Genomic DNA, 20425 nt, shown 5'->3' with positions numbered 1-20425 from the left:
AAATTAGGAGACGATGCGTTCGACTCTGGTGTTGAATATCATCCGACCTGGAACGAAATATAGACCAAAGGGAAATTAGGAGGAGAGGAAGAAGAGGAAGGCGAAAAATATGATGAAGATTATGGTGATATATTTCTTCTCAGCGAGAGAGGAATACACACTATTTTGGCTCCTTAAGATTTTTTTTTTAACTTTACGATAGAATCCCATATAACTCTTCTTCCATGCACTCCCTGCTTTACTCCCTTTCCTCACTCCCTCACTAACTCCCCCTTTCCCAGCCTCACTCCCTTTCCTCACTCCCTCACTAACTCCCCCTTTCCCAGCCTCACTCCCTTTCCTCACTCCTTCACTAACTCCCCCTTTCGCAGCCTCACTCCATTTTCTCACTCCCTCACTAACTCCCCATTTCGCAGCATCACTGCATTTCCTCACTCTCTCACTAACTCACCCTTTCGCAGCCTCCTTCCCTTTCCTCACTCCCTCACTAACTCCCTCTTTCCCAGCCTCACTCCTTCACTAACTCCCCCTTTCTCAGCCTCACTCCTTCACTAACTCCCCCTTTCTCAGCCTCACTCCTTCACTAACTCCCCCTTTCCCAGCCTCACTCTCTCTCCTCATTCCCTCACTAACTCCCCCTTTCGCAGCCTCACTCCATTTCCTCACTCCCTCACAAACTCCCCCTTTCGCAGCCTCACTCCCTTTCCTCACTCCCTCACTAACCCCCTCTTTCCCAGCCTCACTCCTTCACTAACTCCCCCTTTCCCAGCCTCACTCCCTTTCCTCACTCCCTCACTAACTCCCCTTTCCCAGCGTCTCTCCCTTTCGTCACTCCCTCACTAAATCCCCCTTTCCCAGCCTCACTCACTCCCCCACCTCCTCTTCCTCACTCCCTCCCTTCCTCCCCCTCTCTCCCTCCTCTTCCTTCCCCTCTCTCCCTCCTCTTCCTTCCCCTCTCTCCCTCCTCTTCCTTCCCCTCTCTCCCTCCTCTTCCTTCCCCTCTCTCCCTCCTCTTCCTTCCCCTCTCTCCCTCCTCTTCCTTCCCCTCTCTCCCTTCCCCTCCCTCCCTTCCCCTCCCTTCCCCTCCCTCCCTCCCTGCTTCCTTCTCGTTTGCTCGTTTAGTGGTCTCTCCTCGTGTTAAACTGGTGTTGGCATTTCGTTGCTTACTTACAACTGGCTTCCTCGCTTTGTAAGATTCGTTCGTGTTCTTTTGGTTTTGCCAAACGAGAAACCCGCTCTTGCATCTATTTGTTTTTATTTTTCGTTTCATTTATTTATCTTTGTTCATCTATATTTTTTATTTGTTTTTTTATTTATTCATTTGTGTACCTTTTTTATCTCTCTATTTATTTATTATAATTTTATTATTTTTCTACTGCTAGACCCAGACCTTGGTCTGAATGAGGTCTTAGTCGTTGAGATTTCATTTAGACCGGAATGCCCCCCACCCCGACCCTTGCGAGTGAATAAAACCTGTCGTTACCCAAAGTCCGGTTCTTCTGGGTTCCTCATGGCGATGTCTGGTGTTGTTCTTCTTCATCTTCTCCTTCTCCTTTTCCTTCTTTTGCTTCTTCTTCGTTATCTACCTCTTCTTCCTCTTCATCTTCTCCCTCTCCTTCTTCTTTTTCTTCATCGTCTTCTTCTTCTTCATCCTCTTCTTCTTCTTCATCCTCTTCTTCTTCTTCATCCTCTTCTTCTTCACCATCCTCTTCTTCTTCTTCATCCTCTTCTTCTTCTTCCTCTTATCCTTATTCTTCTTCGTCCTCTTCTTAGTTTTCTTCTTCTTCTTCTTCTTCTTTTTCCTCTTCCTCTCCTTCTTCTTCTTCTTTGGTCGGTCTTCTTTGAGAGACCCTCTCGGACTTTTGATCCCCTCTTCACTGCCGCCCCCGGAAGTAGGCAAGCAGGCAAGCAAGGAGGGGACTCCGGCCCGGAACCAGACTCTACGCCGGCCGAATTCGTCCTCCGAGATCTGAGCTGCTTAAATGACAGACTTTACTGAGTCTCCTCCTGGTCCTGCAGCTGCAGGAGGTGGGCGGGGTGGGGGTGGGGGTTTATGGGTACAGGGGAGGTAGTTGGTAGTGGGTGGTTGTAGTTGCTTGTTGTGGTGGTAGTTGGTAGTGAATGGTGATGGTAATGGCCTATATCACCTTATTCTCCAGTTGCAATATTGACATTTAAATTTGTGGTCGTGTTTTCCGAACTGCAGTATACAGAAAAGGAGTGTATGTGTGTGTGCGTACGTGTGTGTGTGTGTGTGTGTGTGTGTGTGTGTGTGATTCACCATGGTTTTGGATTACGTCTTGGATTCGTGATCGACAGTTCTCCCCCCCCCCCGGAAGAAAGCTCAGAGCTCATATATGACCGATCTATGGGTATGCCTTGATCTTATACGTACACACACCCTCAACCCCCCCACCACCACGAGAGTTGGAGTAACGACTCGCAGTGCAGCGATACTGAAATTATCTCAGCCCTGGGTGGGACTCGAACCTGGACCGCCGTAGTGGCGGCCGGGAACTCTAACTACTGCGCCATCGAGTCGTGTGTGTGTGTGTGTATTTACTTGGTCTTTGGATCACGTATTGGACTCGTGATCGACAGCTATTTCCCTCCTGGAAGAGAGCTCAGAGCAAGGAAGGGGGGAGTGAGGATAGAGAAGCAAGGAAGGGGGGAGTGAGGATAGAGAATGAGAGAGGGAAGGGGGGAGTGAGGCAGGAAAGGGGGAGTGAATGAGGGAGTGACGGAGTGAGTGAGGAAAGGGGGAGTGAGTGAGGGAGTGACGGAGTGAGTGAGGAAATGGAGTGAGGCAGGGAACTGGGAGTGAGGAAAGGGAGTGAGGCAGAGAAGGGGGAGTGAGTGAGGGAGTGTGTGTGTGTGTGTGTGTGTGTGTGTGTGTGTGTGTGCACGCGTGAAGAGGGAGACGCAGAGGTCGCTTGGGTGGCCTGGCGGGCGGGTGGGCGGGTAAGGACGCAATGGGGCGTGTAAGACTAGTGGCCTGGTACGCCCACGCTCAATTATCCGATTTCTAGGAGCTTTAACACTGGTTGTGTGTGTGTGTTTGTGTGTGCGTATGTGTGTGTGTGTGTGTGTGTGTGTGTGTGTGTGTGTGTGCATGTGTGTGTATTTACCTAGTTGTATCTAGTTGTATTTTACGGAAAAGGGAGCTATGCTCGTGGTGTCCCGTCTTCATATCTCGTTTTGTGTGTGTGTTTGTGTGTGTGTGTGTGTGTGTGTGTTTCACCATGGTTTTAGATCAGGTGCTTGGGTGTGTGATTAACATATCTTACCCTCCCGGATTAGAGCTTACATCCCATATATATATACTAATCCTAATATCGGTACTGTGACCTTATTACACACATATGCAGTACCATTGCTTAAGGGGGACAGTAACAGTTTATAGTGTTAGAATTGCTTGTAAGCCCGGAACGGGACTTGATCTTTGGTCTGCGTCGTCGTGAACCCTCGACGCTTACCACTACACCAGCAATCCTTGTGTATCTAGGGGAGATGCGGGTGATTGCGGATGTATTTGGCTGCTGTTATGGATGGATGCGAGAGTGAATCGTCTGCTGATAATGGAATGTGGGAGTGAAGAAAGGGAGTGAGGCAAGAAAGGGGGAGTGAGTGAGAAAAGAGAGTGAAGAGAGTGAAGCAGGGAAGGGGGGAGTGAGGATAGAGAATGAGAGAGGGAAGGGGGGAGTGAGGCAGGAAAGGGGGAATGAGTGAGGGAGTGACGGAGTGAGTGAGGAAAGGGAGTGAGGCAGGGAACTGGGAGTGAGGAAAGGGAGTGAGGCAGGGAAGGGGGAGTGAGTGAGGGAGTGAGGCAGGGGAGGGGGAGTGACAGAGTGAGTGAGGAAAGGGAGTGAGGCAGGGAAGGTGGGAGTGTGGTAGGGAGTGTAGGAAAGAAGAGCTATGTGGGATTGTAGTATATTAAGTGCCTCTTGTTGTATGATAATAATAGTAATAATGATGATACTGATAGTGATTATCATAATTATAATAATGATAAGAATTGTGATAATCATAATAATTATGATAATATCATAGAGATACTTATTAGATTGAGTTTCTTTTGGAAATTTAATCATGTAGTAATATCTTCTCTGAAGAAAGACGTATTGTGTATTGTTTATTTATTTATTTCTGTAATTACCTCTCTTCCAGTCATTTTGGAATATGTAGGAATATCTACATAATAGTGATTTAGCATCAGTTGTAGTCAATAGATATAATCAAAATCGGACATTTTTAGGAAGATCCTTTACACATGAAAATCTCAGAGTAAAATTCATTAAGAACATAAGAATTGATGAGACAGCAAGAGACCATAGGGCCTACACTAGGCAGGTCTATGTCCATGACCACCTGTCATCCCCATCTGTAAAATTAACTAATCTTCTATTAAAGTAACCAATTATCACTACATGGTTACTAAGTCTATTTCATTCGTTAACCACTTCATTGGTTAACCAGTTCCTGATTATTTCCTTCATAAACCTAAATTTGTCCAATTCAGGCCCATTATCACAAATGCCGCAATAATGGCGTATGCACGAACGCTCTCACAGTCATGGACGATTCCTATATTTCTTCTGGTTGCCGTCTGGCGATTTTATTCAGCCAAGGGAAATCCCCTCCTTGCACAGAAGGAGATCGATTACTGTAGCATTTTGGAAACCGCGTCGATTTCTAAGTTTGTAAGATTCTCACTCTCATTTCTTTCTCTCTCTTTTTTGTCTTTGCAGGTCTCCAGGACCAAGTCAGACTCTTCAGGTGTCTGCCCCGCGGCTCACAGGTAGGGTCTTCCGCTTCTTTTGTTGTTGTTGTTGTCGTTGTTGTTTTTTGTTATTATTGTTCTTTTGGGCTTTATAGATCACTGGTTCCCAAAACCGTATCTTCAACCCGAATGAAGCTCCTCCTCTGTTGTTGTTGTTGTTATTGCTGTTGTTATTGTTGATGTTATTGTTGTTGTTGTTGTTGTTGTTTTGGACGTTATACATCACCGGTTCACAGAACCGTATCTTCAACCCGAATAAGGCTCGCCGAACAATTTGGATTAAAAAGAAAAGAGAGAGAGAGAGAGAGAGATTTAAGGTCACTTGTAATCCGGTGGTAACAAACGCCCATTCTCCGTCCTAGATGACTTACCTTATGCCGAATGAAATAGCCTGGCGACAGCCGGAATGAAGGTATGTTATTTGTAATGAAAGAGTTAATTGGCAAGCATTGATCCTAAGCTACTTAGGACCATCCGTATGAAAATGTAACTAGATAGAACAGTCTAAAGGTAGAATTAATATCTAAGCAAAACTCGCTACCTAATTCTTAGTTTCAAGTTATGCACGACTTAATGTTAGTCAGATTTTTATCGTGATGCATGAATAAGGATTGTTAACTTTATAAAGGTAGTTCAGATTTGTGAATAGTTAAGGTTTTCACTGAACGTCAACCGCAGTTAGTTGTACCTTGCTAGTGTAAAGGTGATGGCACACTAGGCTGCCATGCTACTTGCTTTTGCTACCTAGTTTGAGTAGAAACGACTTCGGTTGCAATATTCTAGACTTCAGTAAGAACATCTCAACAGTGTGTCTAACATTCGTATTCTAGGTTTAACTTCTCTTAGTTCGTCATTCAGCATCTCATTCTATGACGCAAGAGTAATTTGACATTTGGAAATTTGAAGAGAAAAAAAACGTAGCCGAAGTCTAGTATGCTGCCACCTCAACTAGTCTTACACTGTTTATTGTCAGTACCTTCGAGCTTAGGAAGTGTCCGTTTTCTACAACGTCGGAACCTTGTCAAAGATGTTCTCAAAGTGTCAGAAAAGCACAGCGGTGGCGCGCTGAACAAAATAACCAAATATCAGAAACAAATCCCAACAAAGACTAAAGTAGTCAATAGGTTTCCTTGAAATGTCGAGACTGGAAAGGGGGATTGGACGTTGTTCGTCTAAACTTTGAAAGGAATTGGGAAGATCAAGACGGTGTTGGAGGGGGGAGGGGGAGGGGATTAGTGTGGTGCCAAATAGGCAGCTGGTTCGTGGTGCCAGCTGGCCGCCGGGCCTCGAGATGATCCTGCACATAAAGGATTGGAAAATCAACCCTGGCGCCGGCGAACTTCATTAATTTACATGGTACCCTTTCGTGGGCACGCACACACACACACACACACACACACACACACACACACACACACACACACACACACACACACACAAATATATATATATATATATATATATATATATATATATATATATATGTATATATATATATATATATATATATATATATATATACGTATGTATGCATGAGAAATTACATAAACTCGTGATTCTAAATACCAAGGAAAAAGATAAACTGATGACCAAGCGCTTTCGTCTATTCAGACATCCTCATGTACCCTGAGGATGTCTGAATAGACGAAAGTGCTTGGTGATCAGTTTATGTTTTTCCTTGGTGGTTTTTCCGCATATATGTATGTATGTATATATATATATATATAATATATATATATATATATTATATATATATATATATATATATATGACGTAAGTTAGAGTAGGAAACACAGGAGTCTTAGGCTGATTTTATTCCTGACTAGTTTCACAGGTATGCTTTCTTAAAGGAATGAGAAAGCATACCTGTGAAACTAGTCAGGAATTAATACAGAATAAGACTCATGTGTTTCCCACTTCCACTTACGTCAACCTGTCAGAATGTATCTCTCTCTCTCTCTCTCTATATATATATATATAATTATAAATATATATATATACATACATACATACATACATACATATTGTACATATATCACAGGGTGATTGTTTTCTGTTAAGAGAATGTGGGTTGGGGGGCAACTCGTCAACCTAAATCCCCGCTCCCACTTTACCCACCTTAGGTGATTGATATCGTCAGATCGCCTGGTATAAGCGCCAGAATAAAGCCTGTAAAGGGGCCGTCATCGAGACAAAAGGGTTGCGATCTGCTAAGAAACAAATGAGTATTCATTACCTCCACGCTTCCAGCCTCACCCGCCCCTTCCCTCCTCTCATCACCCTTCCGTCTCACCTCCCCTTCCCTCCTCCCAACCTCCTCCCTATTCTTCACTCTCCTCCTTTCTCCCTTTTCCCCTCCCCCTTCCCTCCTCTTTTCCCCTCTCCTTCTTCTCTCCTTCTCTTCTTTCTCCTCCTTCTCTCCTCCTTTTCCCTCTCTTTCTCTCCTCTTCCATTTCCCTTTTTCCCTCTTTCTCCCTTCCCCTTTCCCCTTCTCCTCTTTCTTCCCTCTCCTTCTCTCTTCTTCCTCCCTTTCCTCCTTTCCCTCTTCCTCTCTTCCCCTCTTTTTTCCCACTCCTTCTTTCTTCTTCCTCACTCCCATCCTTGCCCTCTTTTCCCTTCCCCTTTCTCCCTTCCCCTATTTCTCCCCACTCCCCTCACCTCTCCCTCTCCCCCCCTCTCCCCACTTTCTTCCTCCCCTCCCTCACCTCTTCCCCCTCCGCCCGTTTCTTCTGTCCTTGCCATGGACCGCCCACTCGCCCGCCCGCCCGCCCACCCGTCCTTCCGTTGTCCTCTAGACGCCCTCGCGACGTCCCGCGGAGCGTGAGGCGCGGCCGCTGAGCGCTCGGTTTCTCATGTCCCTGCGAGGACGCGGGGGGACACCTTGGCTGATCTTGACCCTGGGCAATGCCGCCTGGCGATTTTATTCATCGTAGACTCTTGAAGAAAAAATAAAATAAAGTTGTCTTGATCTATTCTTTTATTGCTTATAAGGGGTCTGGTAATTTCGTGTAGTTTGTCGTAGCCAATTTCAATTGATTTTATTCAGTTTAGGGGGAGCACCCAAAAATGAACTCCCCCCCCCCATCTCCCGAGGAGGCTGGGGTGTGTGTAGCGTTCCTCCCAAGTGGGTCACAAACTGAAGACAAGTGGGAATGAGTTGTTGTTGTTGTTGTTGTTGTCGTTCCCTAGACTGTCTGTCCGAGCAGTCCCGTCTCCCCAAGGAAGGCCACAGCCGAAACTGGGTTTTCCCACAAATCCTTTATAGAGTGTATGTTGTGTTGTTTGCGTGCATGATTGTGTATAATGCAGTCTTCCATTATGTGTTGTATGGTATGGGGTGAAGTGTTACATCCTGGGCAGCTGTTCACAACACGGTCGTCCAGCCTCTTCTGGTAGCTTAGAAGTGCTGGGTGGTGACCGCATCGCAGCCTGGCCAAGTGGACTCTGTCCTTTCGTGGGAGAGAGGATTCAGAAGGGTGGATATCAGGGGGTCTGGCATGCAGCAGTGTGTTGTCTTTCAGTGTGTTAATGGAGCGGTGAGTGATATGATTATGAATATGTTTCCGGAGGCTGGTATTTGGTGGTTGTGGAGGAAGAGAAGAGAGTATCTGTGCGTAATAAAGGTCTTTGGGTGTAGTTTTAATGTTTCTTGGTGTGTGTGGGTGTTCTGCTATGTAGTGTAGCGGGTGTGATGTGTTTGTGATGCTTGGCGGTTTCATTCAAAGGTGAAATGTCATTTCGAGGAGACTGACGAACAGCAATACATAAGGTGAAGAGTGTGTGTGCCCCCGCAGGGCAGCGACGGGCTATAGGGCAGATTGGAGGCCGTCGCGACGCGCAGGCAGGTAGGTAGGCTGGCAGGCAGGCTGGCAAGCAGGTAGGCAGGCTGACAGGCAGGCAAGCAGGCTGGCAGACAACCAACCAAGAAGGCAGTGTGGCAGGCAGATACAAATTTCCCCGTCACATGACTGTGGCCCTGGGTTGCAGCGCGGCGCGCGGGAGCCATCCCCGGCTATTCACATCTTAGCGTTTTATTACACAGCGCCTCCATTATCTTGGCCTTATTACGAAGGGAAACGGCTGATATCGCGGGTTGTTACGCCCTGACTCTGGCGGCTTCTCATATCTCCTGCCTTTGGCAATTTTGCGCGGGAGACGGCACGTGGCCAGGATGGCAATAAAGCCTTCTCAACACCTCTCGTTTGCATAATGCCGGGCGCCGACTCGAGTCCCGCGCTTGTTCTCGGCCGACATCAAGCAAAGCAGAGCAAATCCTAAGCTCGCCGTGGAACCTGCGGGGTCTAATGTGTTCTCAGCATGCAAGATGCATGTCCGGGGTAATGTGTTCTTGACGCACAGTAGGTTTCGTGTGATGTGTTCTTCGCGTATCACGGTTGGCATACATTGTGCATGTCGTGTGTGTGTGTGTGTGTGTGTGTGTGTTTGTGTTTAGATCATTGTATGTAGAACATTCTTCCGCCCCAAGGTATGCCTTTGGCGTATTTTTAACCTCAAAAAAAAAAAAAAAAAAAAAAAAGCGCCTTATAAAACGCGTCTTCGCCGCCAAGAATCCCCATTGGCGCGTTTTTAAAGCCAAAAAACCCGCCGTGTAAGACGCGTCTTCGCCGCTCGGCTTGCATCATCAGACGCACCTTCGGTGTTTTTTGCATCAACTTAGGGCTTCGTTACCGTCTTGTGATAACGCAACACTGGCTCGTTTGCAAGGCGGAGGAGCGCCTTCAGCACAAAAAAGGGGCTTCCGCCAGACTGCATGGAGGCATCAAGCCCTTCCCCTCCTCCCCCTTCTCTCCTCTCCCCTTCCTCTCCCCTCCCTTTACTCTCCCTTCCCCTTCCTCTCCCCTCCCCCTCCTCTCCCTTCCCCTTCCTCTCCCCTCCCCCTCCTCTCCCCTCCCTTCCCTCTCCTCTCCCTTCCCTCTCCTCTCCTCTCCCCTCCCTTCCCTCTCCTCTCCCCTCCCTCTCCTCTCCCCTTCCCCCCTTACTCTCCCCACCCCTCCTCTACCATCCCCCTCCTCTCCCCTGCCCTTCCTGTCCCCTCCCCCTCCTGTCCCCTCCCCCTCCTCTCCCCTCCCTCTCCGTTCCCCTCCCTCTCCGTTCCCCTCCCTCTCCTCTCCCTTCTCCTTCCTGTTTCCCCCTTCCTCTCCCCTCCCCTCCCTCTCCCCCTTCCTCTCCCCCCCTCCGCCTCTCCCCTCCCCTTACTCTCCCATCTTCTTCCTCTCCTGTCCCCTCCCTCTCCTCTCCTCTCCTCTCCCTCCCTTCCTCTTTCTCCTCCTCTTCCTCTTCCTCTTCCTCTCCTTTCCCCTTCCTCTCCCCTCTCCTTCCTCTCCCCTCCTCCTCCCCTCCCCCTCCTCCCCTCCCCCTCCTCTCCCCCTCCGCCTCTCCCCTCCCCTTACTCTCCCCTCTTCTTCCTCTCCTGTCCCCTCCCTCTCCTCTCCTCTCCTCTCCCCTCCCTCTCCTCTCCTCTCCTTCTCTTCCTCTCCCCTCCCATCATCTCCCTTCCTCTTTCTCTCTCCTTCTCTTCCTCTTCTTCTCCCCTCTCCTTCCTCTCCCCTCCCCTCCTCTCCCCTCTCCTTCCTCTCCCCTCATCCTCCTCTCCCCTTCCTCTCCTCTCCCCTCCCTTCCTCTCCCCTAACCCTCCCCTCCTCCCCCCTCTCCTTCCTCTCCCCTCTCCTTTCTCTCCCCTCCCCTCCCCTCCTCTCCCCCTCCTCTCCCATCCCCCCTCCTCTCCCATCCCCCCCTCTCTCCCATCCCCCCCTCTCTCCCATCCCCTTCTCTCTCCTCCACCTCCTCGTCCACCCACCCCTTTGTTATAAGGTTTACATCCCCCCTCCCCCCTCCCCCCTAGTCCTCCGCTCCAGCCACTTGATATTACACCACGAGGGAGGCACATTCTTATGCTGGCAAATTGCACTCCTGCAATGCATCATAACGAGAATCTCCCCCCACCCCCATCCCCTGACTCCCACCCCACATCCGTCTCGTATAAACGCCCAAGCCTCGTTTCGCAGACTCTCGACACGAACGAAGACAATTGTCACATGAGCCGTAAAAGAAGAAGCTTGGTCAAGTACTCCGTGCATGGGGAGGCGGGGAGGCACGCCGTGCAATTAAAGAGTTTTTTTTTTTTTTTTTTTTTTTTTAAGGCAGATGGAGTCTTTAAAACATACAAAGTGGAGTGGTGTAATGTAGGTATAAGAATATGAAATATTTGTGTGTGTGTGCGTGCGTGTGTGTGTGTGTGTGTACGTGTGTGTGTGTGTGTGTGTGTATGTGTGTGCGTGTGTGTGTGCGTGTGTGTGTATTTGGGGTCGAGAAATGCCAAGGCTACGAACGGAGAGAAAGTATATGCAGAGGGAAGTAGGAAGGAGATGGTAAAAACACGGAAAGAAAAAGTGGGGACGGAATTAAATGAAAATGCAGAAAAGGAGAAGAACGAGAGCGAGTCCCGAAACGAGTTAGGAAGAAGGGAGTTTTGGGAATAAGAAAGGAAAGGATTCATGTCTGAGGGAGGAAGGAAAAGGGAGAAAGGGAAGGATGACAAGGAAAGCGGTGGATGTAGGTAGGAGGGAGCAAGGAAAGAGGGAAATTCTAGATCTGAAGATGAGGATTAAGAGGAAGTGAGTAGATGTTACTGAAGCAGGAGAGAGAGAGAGAGAGAGAGAGAGAGAGAGAGAGAGAGAGAGAGAGCGCAAAACCACAAATGGAATGAATTAAAGACGAAGGGAGCAAAACAAAACAAAAAGAAAGAGAAAAAAAACAAATACGTAGAAGGATAAGGGACAGAGGGAAAAGAAATGTGAACAAGTGTTCGTGACAGCCCTAAGGTTTGTTTCACACGTATCGACTTTTCGCCGTGCGCCGTCCACGACACGACGTTGTCCTCTCAAACAACCATAGGTATCCATGGACGCTCTCACCTATCACGACCACGTGTGAACACATCCATAGACACCCATAGTTACTTGAGAGCACGACGTCGTGTCGCGGACGGCACACGGCGAAAAGTCGATACGTGTGAAACGAGTTTAAGGTAAGTCGTGGAGAATGGGAGATCCCACGTGGTAGTAGTCCTCTACTTCGCTGTGAAAGTATTATAACTCCCAGTATCCCTCAGGTGGCCATTCTTGGACAAGGTTAATCTTTCACCATACCCGTCTTAAGCCCCAAATGTAAGCAAACTTGGTTTGACTTTCGTTTTCCGGTGTAGTACAGCGGTAGACAGGTGTAGTAGCAGAGGTAGACATAGTGGCAGCTGCAGCAGCAGTAGTAGTAGTAGTAGTAGTAGTAGTAGTAATTGTAACAATATTAGTAATAATATTAGTAATATTACCCTTACAGGCTCCCGCTAAGAGCCCTCCACCCTATATATGTTATGGTTATACCTGTTGCCTGTGCTGTGCACTGGTGGCGCATTCGTTTAATTGCAGGTTCGAATCCCTTACTTCTCCCCGATTACCAGCAGTGAGTGACTGTTACCTGCCCCCAAAAGCCACTAAAGCTCAATAGGCAAAGGTGACGGTATTTGCCGCTGCTACTCAGCGCCTCCTGGTGTATGCTCCTCACCTTCTTCCTGTATGTTGTATGATGTCCACCTCGAAATTTTTCTTAGAAGTATATTATTGGTCTGTTTTCCTTGGCTTGCAGGGGTGGAAGAGGATTAGGGTGTATGGGGGTGAGGGAGTGTTTATAAGTATTGTTGTGTTGTAGTATTGCAGTGGAGTAATACGCCTCACATAATCCTTCAAAGAAGCCAGTAGTCGAGAAATACCCATCGATTTTTCCTCAGGACTGCAATCTTCATTTTTTTCTAACCACTGTACGAGTGCTATATTTTGTTATTTTCAAAGTCAATATTTGTCTGAATTTTGGTGGTTGTATGCCTCCTTCTCTCTCTCTACACACACGGAACCAAGCGCGGGATACTTCCCCAAGAATCTCATCATTTCGCTGTACAAATACCATTTGCAAAGGTCTGTTTGTGTGCTTATTCAGTCTCTCCATCTCCCCCTGGGAGCCTCTCAGGCCTTCTCCCAGAAATCCTCCCAGTCTAATTACGATTCCGACTCTCTTTGAAAGAGAAGACGGGGCATTAAGATGTTTCCCCTCTTTCAGCACTTGATTCTGAATTGAAATTTTCTCTTCAGGGGTCCTTACCGCTGCCATGGCATGAGGAGTGCCTTACATAATCCCTTGGCGTTCCTCGTTATGTGTATGATGTATGTATGTATATATATATATGTATATATATATATATATATATATATATATATATATATATATACATATATATATATATATATATATATACACATATACATATGCATATATATATATATATCACCGACTCTAGCTCGCAGACATTTCTTGTAAGCCATACTCAAAACGAGAGAAAAATGAATGTAAAAAGGAAATAGTCTTGAAGTCCAAAGCAACTGCGACTTGCTTCTGTCCTTCGAGTACATTTTTTTCTTCTTCGTTTTTTCTTTTTGACTGAGTAAACACTGCGGCGATGAATGATTCCAACTTGGAGTACCTCACTTCTCTAGAACTGGACAGTTACTAATGACCTGGATGCTGAAGGGGGATGGGGGGGGGGGTAGGACCTCACGAGATCTTCGTCTTTGAAATTAGTTCCTGGAAGTGCCTAATGAGAGGCGACGCCGCTTGGCAACGAGTACCCGTTGAGGTCGTTATCTGATGCTATCCTTCTGCAGGACGACCCTTAGCGACGACTCCGTATGCTCGGGGCGGAGTAGCGTCCTCGGATGTTCGACCTCCGGGGGAGGGGGGGTGGAAGTGTTCAAATTAGAAGGACCTAAAGGATTCGAACTCTTAGGTACAAAGTCTCCTCTTGAGCTGTCGTCAGGTTTCAGTAATTCCCTGTTCAAGGCGATTACACACACCAGGAGGCGCTGAGTAGTTGCGGCCGAAGCCGTCCCTATTGCCCTCCCTCTATATATGCGCTGTAAGAACTGTTGGGGACAGGTAGCTAACAGCCACTGGTGGGAATCGAAGAGGAGTGCGGGATTCGAACCGTGACTAGGAAACCGCGACTTTGCGGGACTGCTATACCGCAAAGAACGACAAAGAAACCGCGTTTTGTAGAAATATATTAAGTATTTGACAACGAAATGTATAAGTAAATATGGCTGCACACTAGGCTAGCATGTTACTTGATTTTGCTTATTCGTTTGAGTAGAAATGACTTCGGTGACAATATTCTAGACTTCGTAAGAACATCTCGACATTGTGTCTAACATTCGCATTCTAGGTTTAACTTCTCTTAGATCGTCATTAAGTTTCTTAATCTTTGACGTAAGAGTAATTTGACTTTTGAAAAATTGAAAAACAAGAGGTCCTAACCGAAGTCGTTTCTACTCAAACTAAGTAGCAAAAGTAAATAGCATGTTAGCGAGAAATACCTAATGTGCCACCACCACCTTAACATAGTTCAGACATACACTGTGGCAGGTTTGAGTGTCCCCAGGTGATCCCGAAAGACTCGAAAGTCTACGAAGTCCTTATCTGAAGGCAAGGATGGATGGTAGAAGGGGCCGTGAGGTTATGTGGGTACCGTCTCGAACTCATGTGCAAGGGGTCGTGAGTTCGACCCGCTCCGGGCTATGCCGCATTGGTTCCCGATAGCTCTGGCTAGGTGGGGAGGCGACCCAAACATCGGCCCAAAAAAAAAAAAACCAAAAAAAAAACCAGCGGTTTAGACATTTGACAGGCTTTCCCTGCTAGGGGTTTCTCACTTCCCAATGCGTGGGAGTGGAATGGTGAGAAGAGCCGTGATGAAGCTTCAGGATGGAGAGGAGAACGTGGATCCACTTCGTGTGAGGACAGAGTCGAACTCGGGATTGGCGAAGAAGGAACAACGCCTGAGCTGACGTCGTCTCGGGTCTCGTCTTGTTTACGTGAACAGTTGATCACGTGATTCGAGGTCTTCGGGTGCGAACAGAAGCACGATATTAGAAGTTGTTTTGTTTGGTTTTCCATGGTAATTTTATCTGTAGTTAACCTAACATAACCTAGCCTAACCTAACCAAACCAAACCAAACCTAGCCAAATCAAGCGTAGCCTAATCCAACCTAGTCTAACCTAACCTAACTTAGCATAACATAGCCTAAACTAGCCAAACCTAACCTGGCTTATCATAACCTAACATAGCCTGTCCTGAAATAAGATAGCCTAACCTAACATAAATGTACCTAACCTAGCGTAACCTAACCTAAACTAGCCTAACGTAACCTAGCCTAACGTATCCTAGCCTAACGTATCCTAACCTAAATTAAGCTAGCGTAAGCCAACCAAACCTAACCTAACCTGACCTGAACTGTGTGTGTGTGTGTGTGCGTGCGCGAGCGCACACGCGTGTGGGTGGGGGAGGGGGGAGGTGGCAGTAGTGGTAGCAGCAATATTCTGTAATCGTTAAAGTATTAAGTCCATCATCACCATGGTGATCGTGTAGATTTTGTCATAAATCCCAAAACAGGGGATTTTGATCACAACCGCTAAAGGTCGTGTTGTTCGACTGGGAACCTCTTTATTGTTGGCTCCGGATCTACTCCCCCCCCCTTCTCTCTCCTCTCTCTCTCTCTCTCTCTCTCCCTCTCTCTCTCTCTCTCTCTCTCTCTCTCTCTTTTTTTTTCTTTCTCTATCTCTGGTAAACCATAGACCATAATAAATTTATCTTTCTTTTTCTTCTTTTTCTTGACGTCCCTCTTCCCGCCGTCCTTCTCCGAGCATTTCACTTTGCATTTTTCCTCTCCTTTTTCCACTCTCCCTCCTTCTCTTCCTCCTCCCGCCCTCTCTCCTTCTCTCTCTCCTATCCTCCCTCTCCCTCCTTCCTTCCTTCCTTCCTTCCTTCCTTCCCAGTCTCTCTGTCTCCCTCTCTCTCCTTCCCTCCCTTTCCCTCCTTCCTTCCTTCCTTCCTTCCCAGTCTCTCTCTCTCTCTCTCTCCCTCTCACCCTTTCTCTCTATCCTCTTCCCTCTCTCCATCCCTCCCTCTCCCTCCTTCCTTCCTTCCCAGTCTCTCTCTCTCCCTCTCTCCTCCCCAGACCCTCTCATCACCAATCTTTTCGTTTCCCTCTTCTCACCCTTGTCTCCTTCTCTGCTTCACCCTTTCCTCAAGCCCTCCATCCCCTCCCTTCCTTTTCCTTCCCTTCATTTTCCTTTCTTACTTGTCCTTCAACCTGGTATCCTTCCGCTCCTCGGGAGAAGCTTCGTCACCTTAACTTACACTCTCTGGAAAGACGCAGAGTGCGGGGTGATCTAATAGAGGTGTTCAAGTGGATCAAAGGCTTTAACAAGGGTGACGCGAACAGGTTCATCATATTAAGACAGCAGGGCAGGACTCGCAGTAATGGATTCAAATTGGATAAATTTAGATTTAGGAAGGAAATAGGCAAGAACTGGTTTACTAATAGGGTGGTCAACGAATGGAATAGACTTAGTAACCACGTATTGAGCGCTGAAACTATCGGTTGCTTTAAGAAACGGTTTGACATCTTTATGGATGGGGATAATAGGTGGTCATGGACATGGAACTGCCTAGTGGAGGCCTTGTAGTCTCTTGCAGTCTCCTTCATTCTTATGTTCTTATGATGATTCCCCTCGGATGAATGAAATCGCCAGACTAAAGGAATATATCGTCATCATCAGTGTAAGTATGACTCCATCTCCCTCCCTCCCTCCCACCCATCCTCCCCCTTGCCCCCCCCCTCCCCCGCCCTCTCCGTCTCCATCCTCCTTCATCCTCTTCTTCCATCCTTCTTGTCCTCCTGTACACCGAACTCACACTTCGGAAGCTTCCTCTTCCTCCTCCTCCTCTTCCTCTTGCACCCCAAGACACTTTCCTCCCCCCTCTTCCCCCCTGTCGTCATTTGCCAACCGAACGCAGGAAGCGTGGGGGGCGGGAGGCGGGGGTGGGGAGGGTGGAAGGATGACTTGTCAGGTACGCCGGACAAGACCAGGAACCAGGAGACCATCTCCTTCGCCTTGGAGTCTACTCTTCGTCGGCTGAATCGAGTCCTCCTCCTCGTCGTCGTCCTCCTCTTCCTCCTCCTCTCCTCCTCCTCTCCTTTTCCTCTCCTCTTCCTCCTCCTCCTTATCCTCTTACTCATTATCCTCTTACTCCTCCTCCTCCTCCTCCTCCTACTCCCCCTCCTATTACTACTACACCTCTTCCTCGTCCTCCTCCTCTTCTTCTTCCTCCTCTTACTCATTGTCCTCCTCTTTCTCCTCATTTTCTTCTTCCTCCTCCTCTTCCTCTTCTTCCTCCTCTTCCTTTTTCTCCTCTTCCTCTTTGTCCTCATCTTCTTCATCCCCTCCTTCCTCCTCGTCCTCCTCTTCCTCCTCCTCGTCCTCCTCTTCCACCTCCTCCTCCGCTTCATCCTCGTCCTCCTCTTCGTCATCCTCCTCATCTTCTTCCTCCTCTTTTTCCTCACAATCTTCCTCTTCCACTTCGTCCAATTACTCTTCGTCCTCCTCCTCCTCCTCCTCTCCCTCTTCTTCTTCCTCCTCCTCCTCCTCGTCCTCCTCTTCTTCATCCTCGTCTTCCTCTCTTCGCGGACTGGACGGAAGACTGAGGTCACGCTATCGATTTCCCCGTGCTTTTTTTTTCGCTTCTGAATAAAATCGCCTGGCGGCAGCTAGAAGAGGTGTTATGCTTTCAAAGATAACAGCGGAAGTAGTCACTGTTATTTCTTTTTATTTTTTTATTATTATTCTACTTATTATTTTCCTTCTTCTTTCGCCTTATTTTTATTCCTTCCTTCTTTCATTTTTGTATCATTTCTTTTTATGTTAATCTCTCCTTTCAAGCTTTTTCTTTCTATTCTTTCCTTCTTTGTTTCTTGACAAAGAGAAGGTCGTAGGAAGGGAAAGGCGTAGAGGAAGAACGAGCGACAATTGAAGGTCTGAGAAATATGAAAGAGTCCGTGACGCAGAAGTAAACAAAGAGGAGCAAATCGGCGGAAGCTGTCCTCAGCAACCAAAGTGTGTACCAGTTATAAGTGCTGGCGACTGTACTACCTGATAGCAACCTGTTTATTTTGCATTTCGTCAACTTTTTTAATCTAACATCTGAGGATATATATTTTACAAAGGCAAAGCATGCCGACAGGAGACCTTTTGATCCATATCTAGGTCGGATGCAAAAAAAAAAAAAAAAAAAAAAATCATATTAATAATAAATTAAAACTATAACAATGTAAATAACAATTAAAATACATAAATAAATGCATTGGTATAGTTGAATAACAAACAAACAGGTAAATAGTAAATGATAATAAATTGACATATAACTAATAATAAATGAAAATCAGACAGACAAATTATAACAAAACAAAAACAAATAATATAACATAAATTATAATATTTACAGCATCTTACTTAGGTATTTATCTAAATGATTCTTAAAGCTTCGAACTGAACTACATTGCACTACCTGTGCAGGAAGTTTATTCCATTCATTAACTACACGGTTGGCAAAGTTGTTTCTACCTACTTCCAAATTGAATCTATTTCTGGACAGTTTGAGACCATTGTTTCTTGTCTGATTCTCATTCAATGTGAAAATTTGGTCACTTTTGATGTTGTCAATTCCCTTTAAAATCTTAAAGACCTGTATCAAGTCACCTCTGAGTCTACGCTTTTTTAGGGAAAACAGATTCATGTGCTTAAGTCGATTTTCGTATGATTTATTTTTGATATTTGGAATCAGTTTTGTGGCTCGCCGTTGTACTTTTCCAGTCTGTCAATGTCTTTAATGAGATTCGGTGACCATACGGAAACAGCATATTCCAAATGTGGACGAACTAACGATTTATATAGCTTGTTAATGAGTGATGGACTTTTGAAATCAAAAGATCGCGCAATCAATCCCAGAATCTTATTTGCTTTCTCAGAGGCTGAAATACACTGCTTGGATGATTTGAGGTCGTTACTGATAATTACGCCGAGATCTTTTTCACTATCCACTTTTGTTAACGAATTTCCAAATAACTTGTAATCGTACTTGCTGTCATTTTTACCTATGTGCATTACCTTGCATTTACTTGTGTTAAATTTCATTAGCCACTTTTCAGACCATTGCTGTAATTTATCTAAATCTTCTTGAATATCTAATTGGTTTGAGTGATCATTTGCCACTCCGCACAGTTTTGTATCATCAGCAAATTTGGAAACAGTAGATTTTAGTCCATGGTCTATATCATTTATATATACTATGAATAGAAGTGGCCCAAGAACGGAACCCTGAGGAACTCCACTTGCAACACTTTTCCATCCAGAAGTTTTTCCATTTAAAACAACTCTCTGTTTTCGACCTTTCAACCAATTACTAGTCCAACCTAATAGGCTACCACTTATTCCATGCAAAGCTAATTTAGTAAGTAGTCTTTCGTGTGGGACGGTATCAAAAGCTTTGCAAAGTCTAGATATATTAAATCTATATTGTTTCTTTTGTCATAATTCGAGATAACTGTGTTGTAGAATTCGAGTAAGTTAGTCACGCAAGAACGTTTCCGTCTGAAACCATGTTGGCTATCATTTATCAAACGGTTACTTTCTAAATGATATTCGATAGCATCTCTGATGATAGTTTCCATTATTTTTCCTACGATCGAAGTCAAACTAATAGGCCTATAGTTATTTCCTTGAGGACAAAAATAATTGTAGATTTAAAGCGAAGAAATATTGGTCTGCTCAAAGGATGGGTGCCCTTCCACCCCCCTCCCCCCACCTGCACTCTTCACCCCAGACAGGTGTTGTTGACAGGTGTCACGGGCAGACGCTGACAGCCCAGCGATGGACGGAGTCTGCTGTTGTCACGCGCGCCACTCAAAGGGACAATCCTCATCTGAATAAAATCGCCTGGCGGCAGCCAGAAATATATATATATTCCCTTCGGGTATAGAGGTAGGCCATAATTGTTAGATCTGGGAAAATGTAAACTTCCCTTTGATGAACAAAATTGGCTGGCGGCACTTAGACTAAAATAAATGAAAACGATCCTCAACGAGTCGGGGTCGATCTGGAGGGGAGGGAGGGGTTCCCCAACTGAAGAAAATCGTCTGGCAGCAACACACAGTTCAGGGAAAGCATATGCGGTGTATAATATATATATATATATGTATATATACATAATATATATATGTAGATATATATAATATATATATATATATGTATATATATATATGTATATATATATATATATATATATATATATATATATATATATATAGTGTGTGTGTTTGTGTGTGTATGTGCGCGCGTGTGTGTGTGTGTGTGTGTGTGTGTGTGCATGACATGTAAGTGAAATATAAGGATATATTCACCAAGAATTTGCAAGGACACACTGTAGAATTAATACACCAGAACCCAGAGCGATTGTTATTTGGTTTTACAGGAAAAAGTATGCCAGGCCGCCCCTCCCCCCTACCCTTGCCCACGTTTGCGCCTCTCCCATGGCCCCGCGCGTGCACACACACACATACACACACACACACACACACACACACACACACACACACATACAAACACACACACACACACACATACAAACACACACACACACACACACACACACACACACACACACACACACACACACACACACACACA

At 46.1% G+C, this 20425-nt stretch overlaps 1 protein-coding gene across 2 annotated transcripts in view; it reads left to right on the top strand.

Moving 5' to 3' along the window:
- LOC143028533 (chondroitin sulfate N-acetylgalactosaminyltransferase 1-like) overlaps nt 1-20425 on the top strand; it is a 492873-nt gene that overhangs the window by 282229 nt on the left and 190219 nt on the right. For both annotated transcript variants that reach the window (XM_076190790.1, XM_076190789.1), the window contains one exon: nt 4749-4798. The gene's annotated coding sequence lies outside the window, so the exon portion shown is untranslated. The remainder of the gene's footprint in view (nt 1-4748; nt 4799-20425) is intronic.

Source organism: Oratosquilla oratoria, chromosome 9, assembly GCF_046742065.1.
Source record: "Oratosquilla oratoria isolate Oo_2021 chromosome 9, ASM4674206v1, whole genome shotgun sequence".
In the NCBI taxonomy this organism is placed as follows: domain Eukaryota; kingdom Metazoa; phylum Arthropoda; class Malacostraca; order Stomatopoda; family Squillidae; genus Oratosquilla; species Oratosquilla oratoria.
Note: the sequence above shows the minus strand (reverse complement) of the source record. Positions and strands in the feature narration are given on the sequence as shown.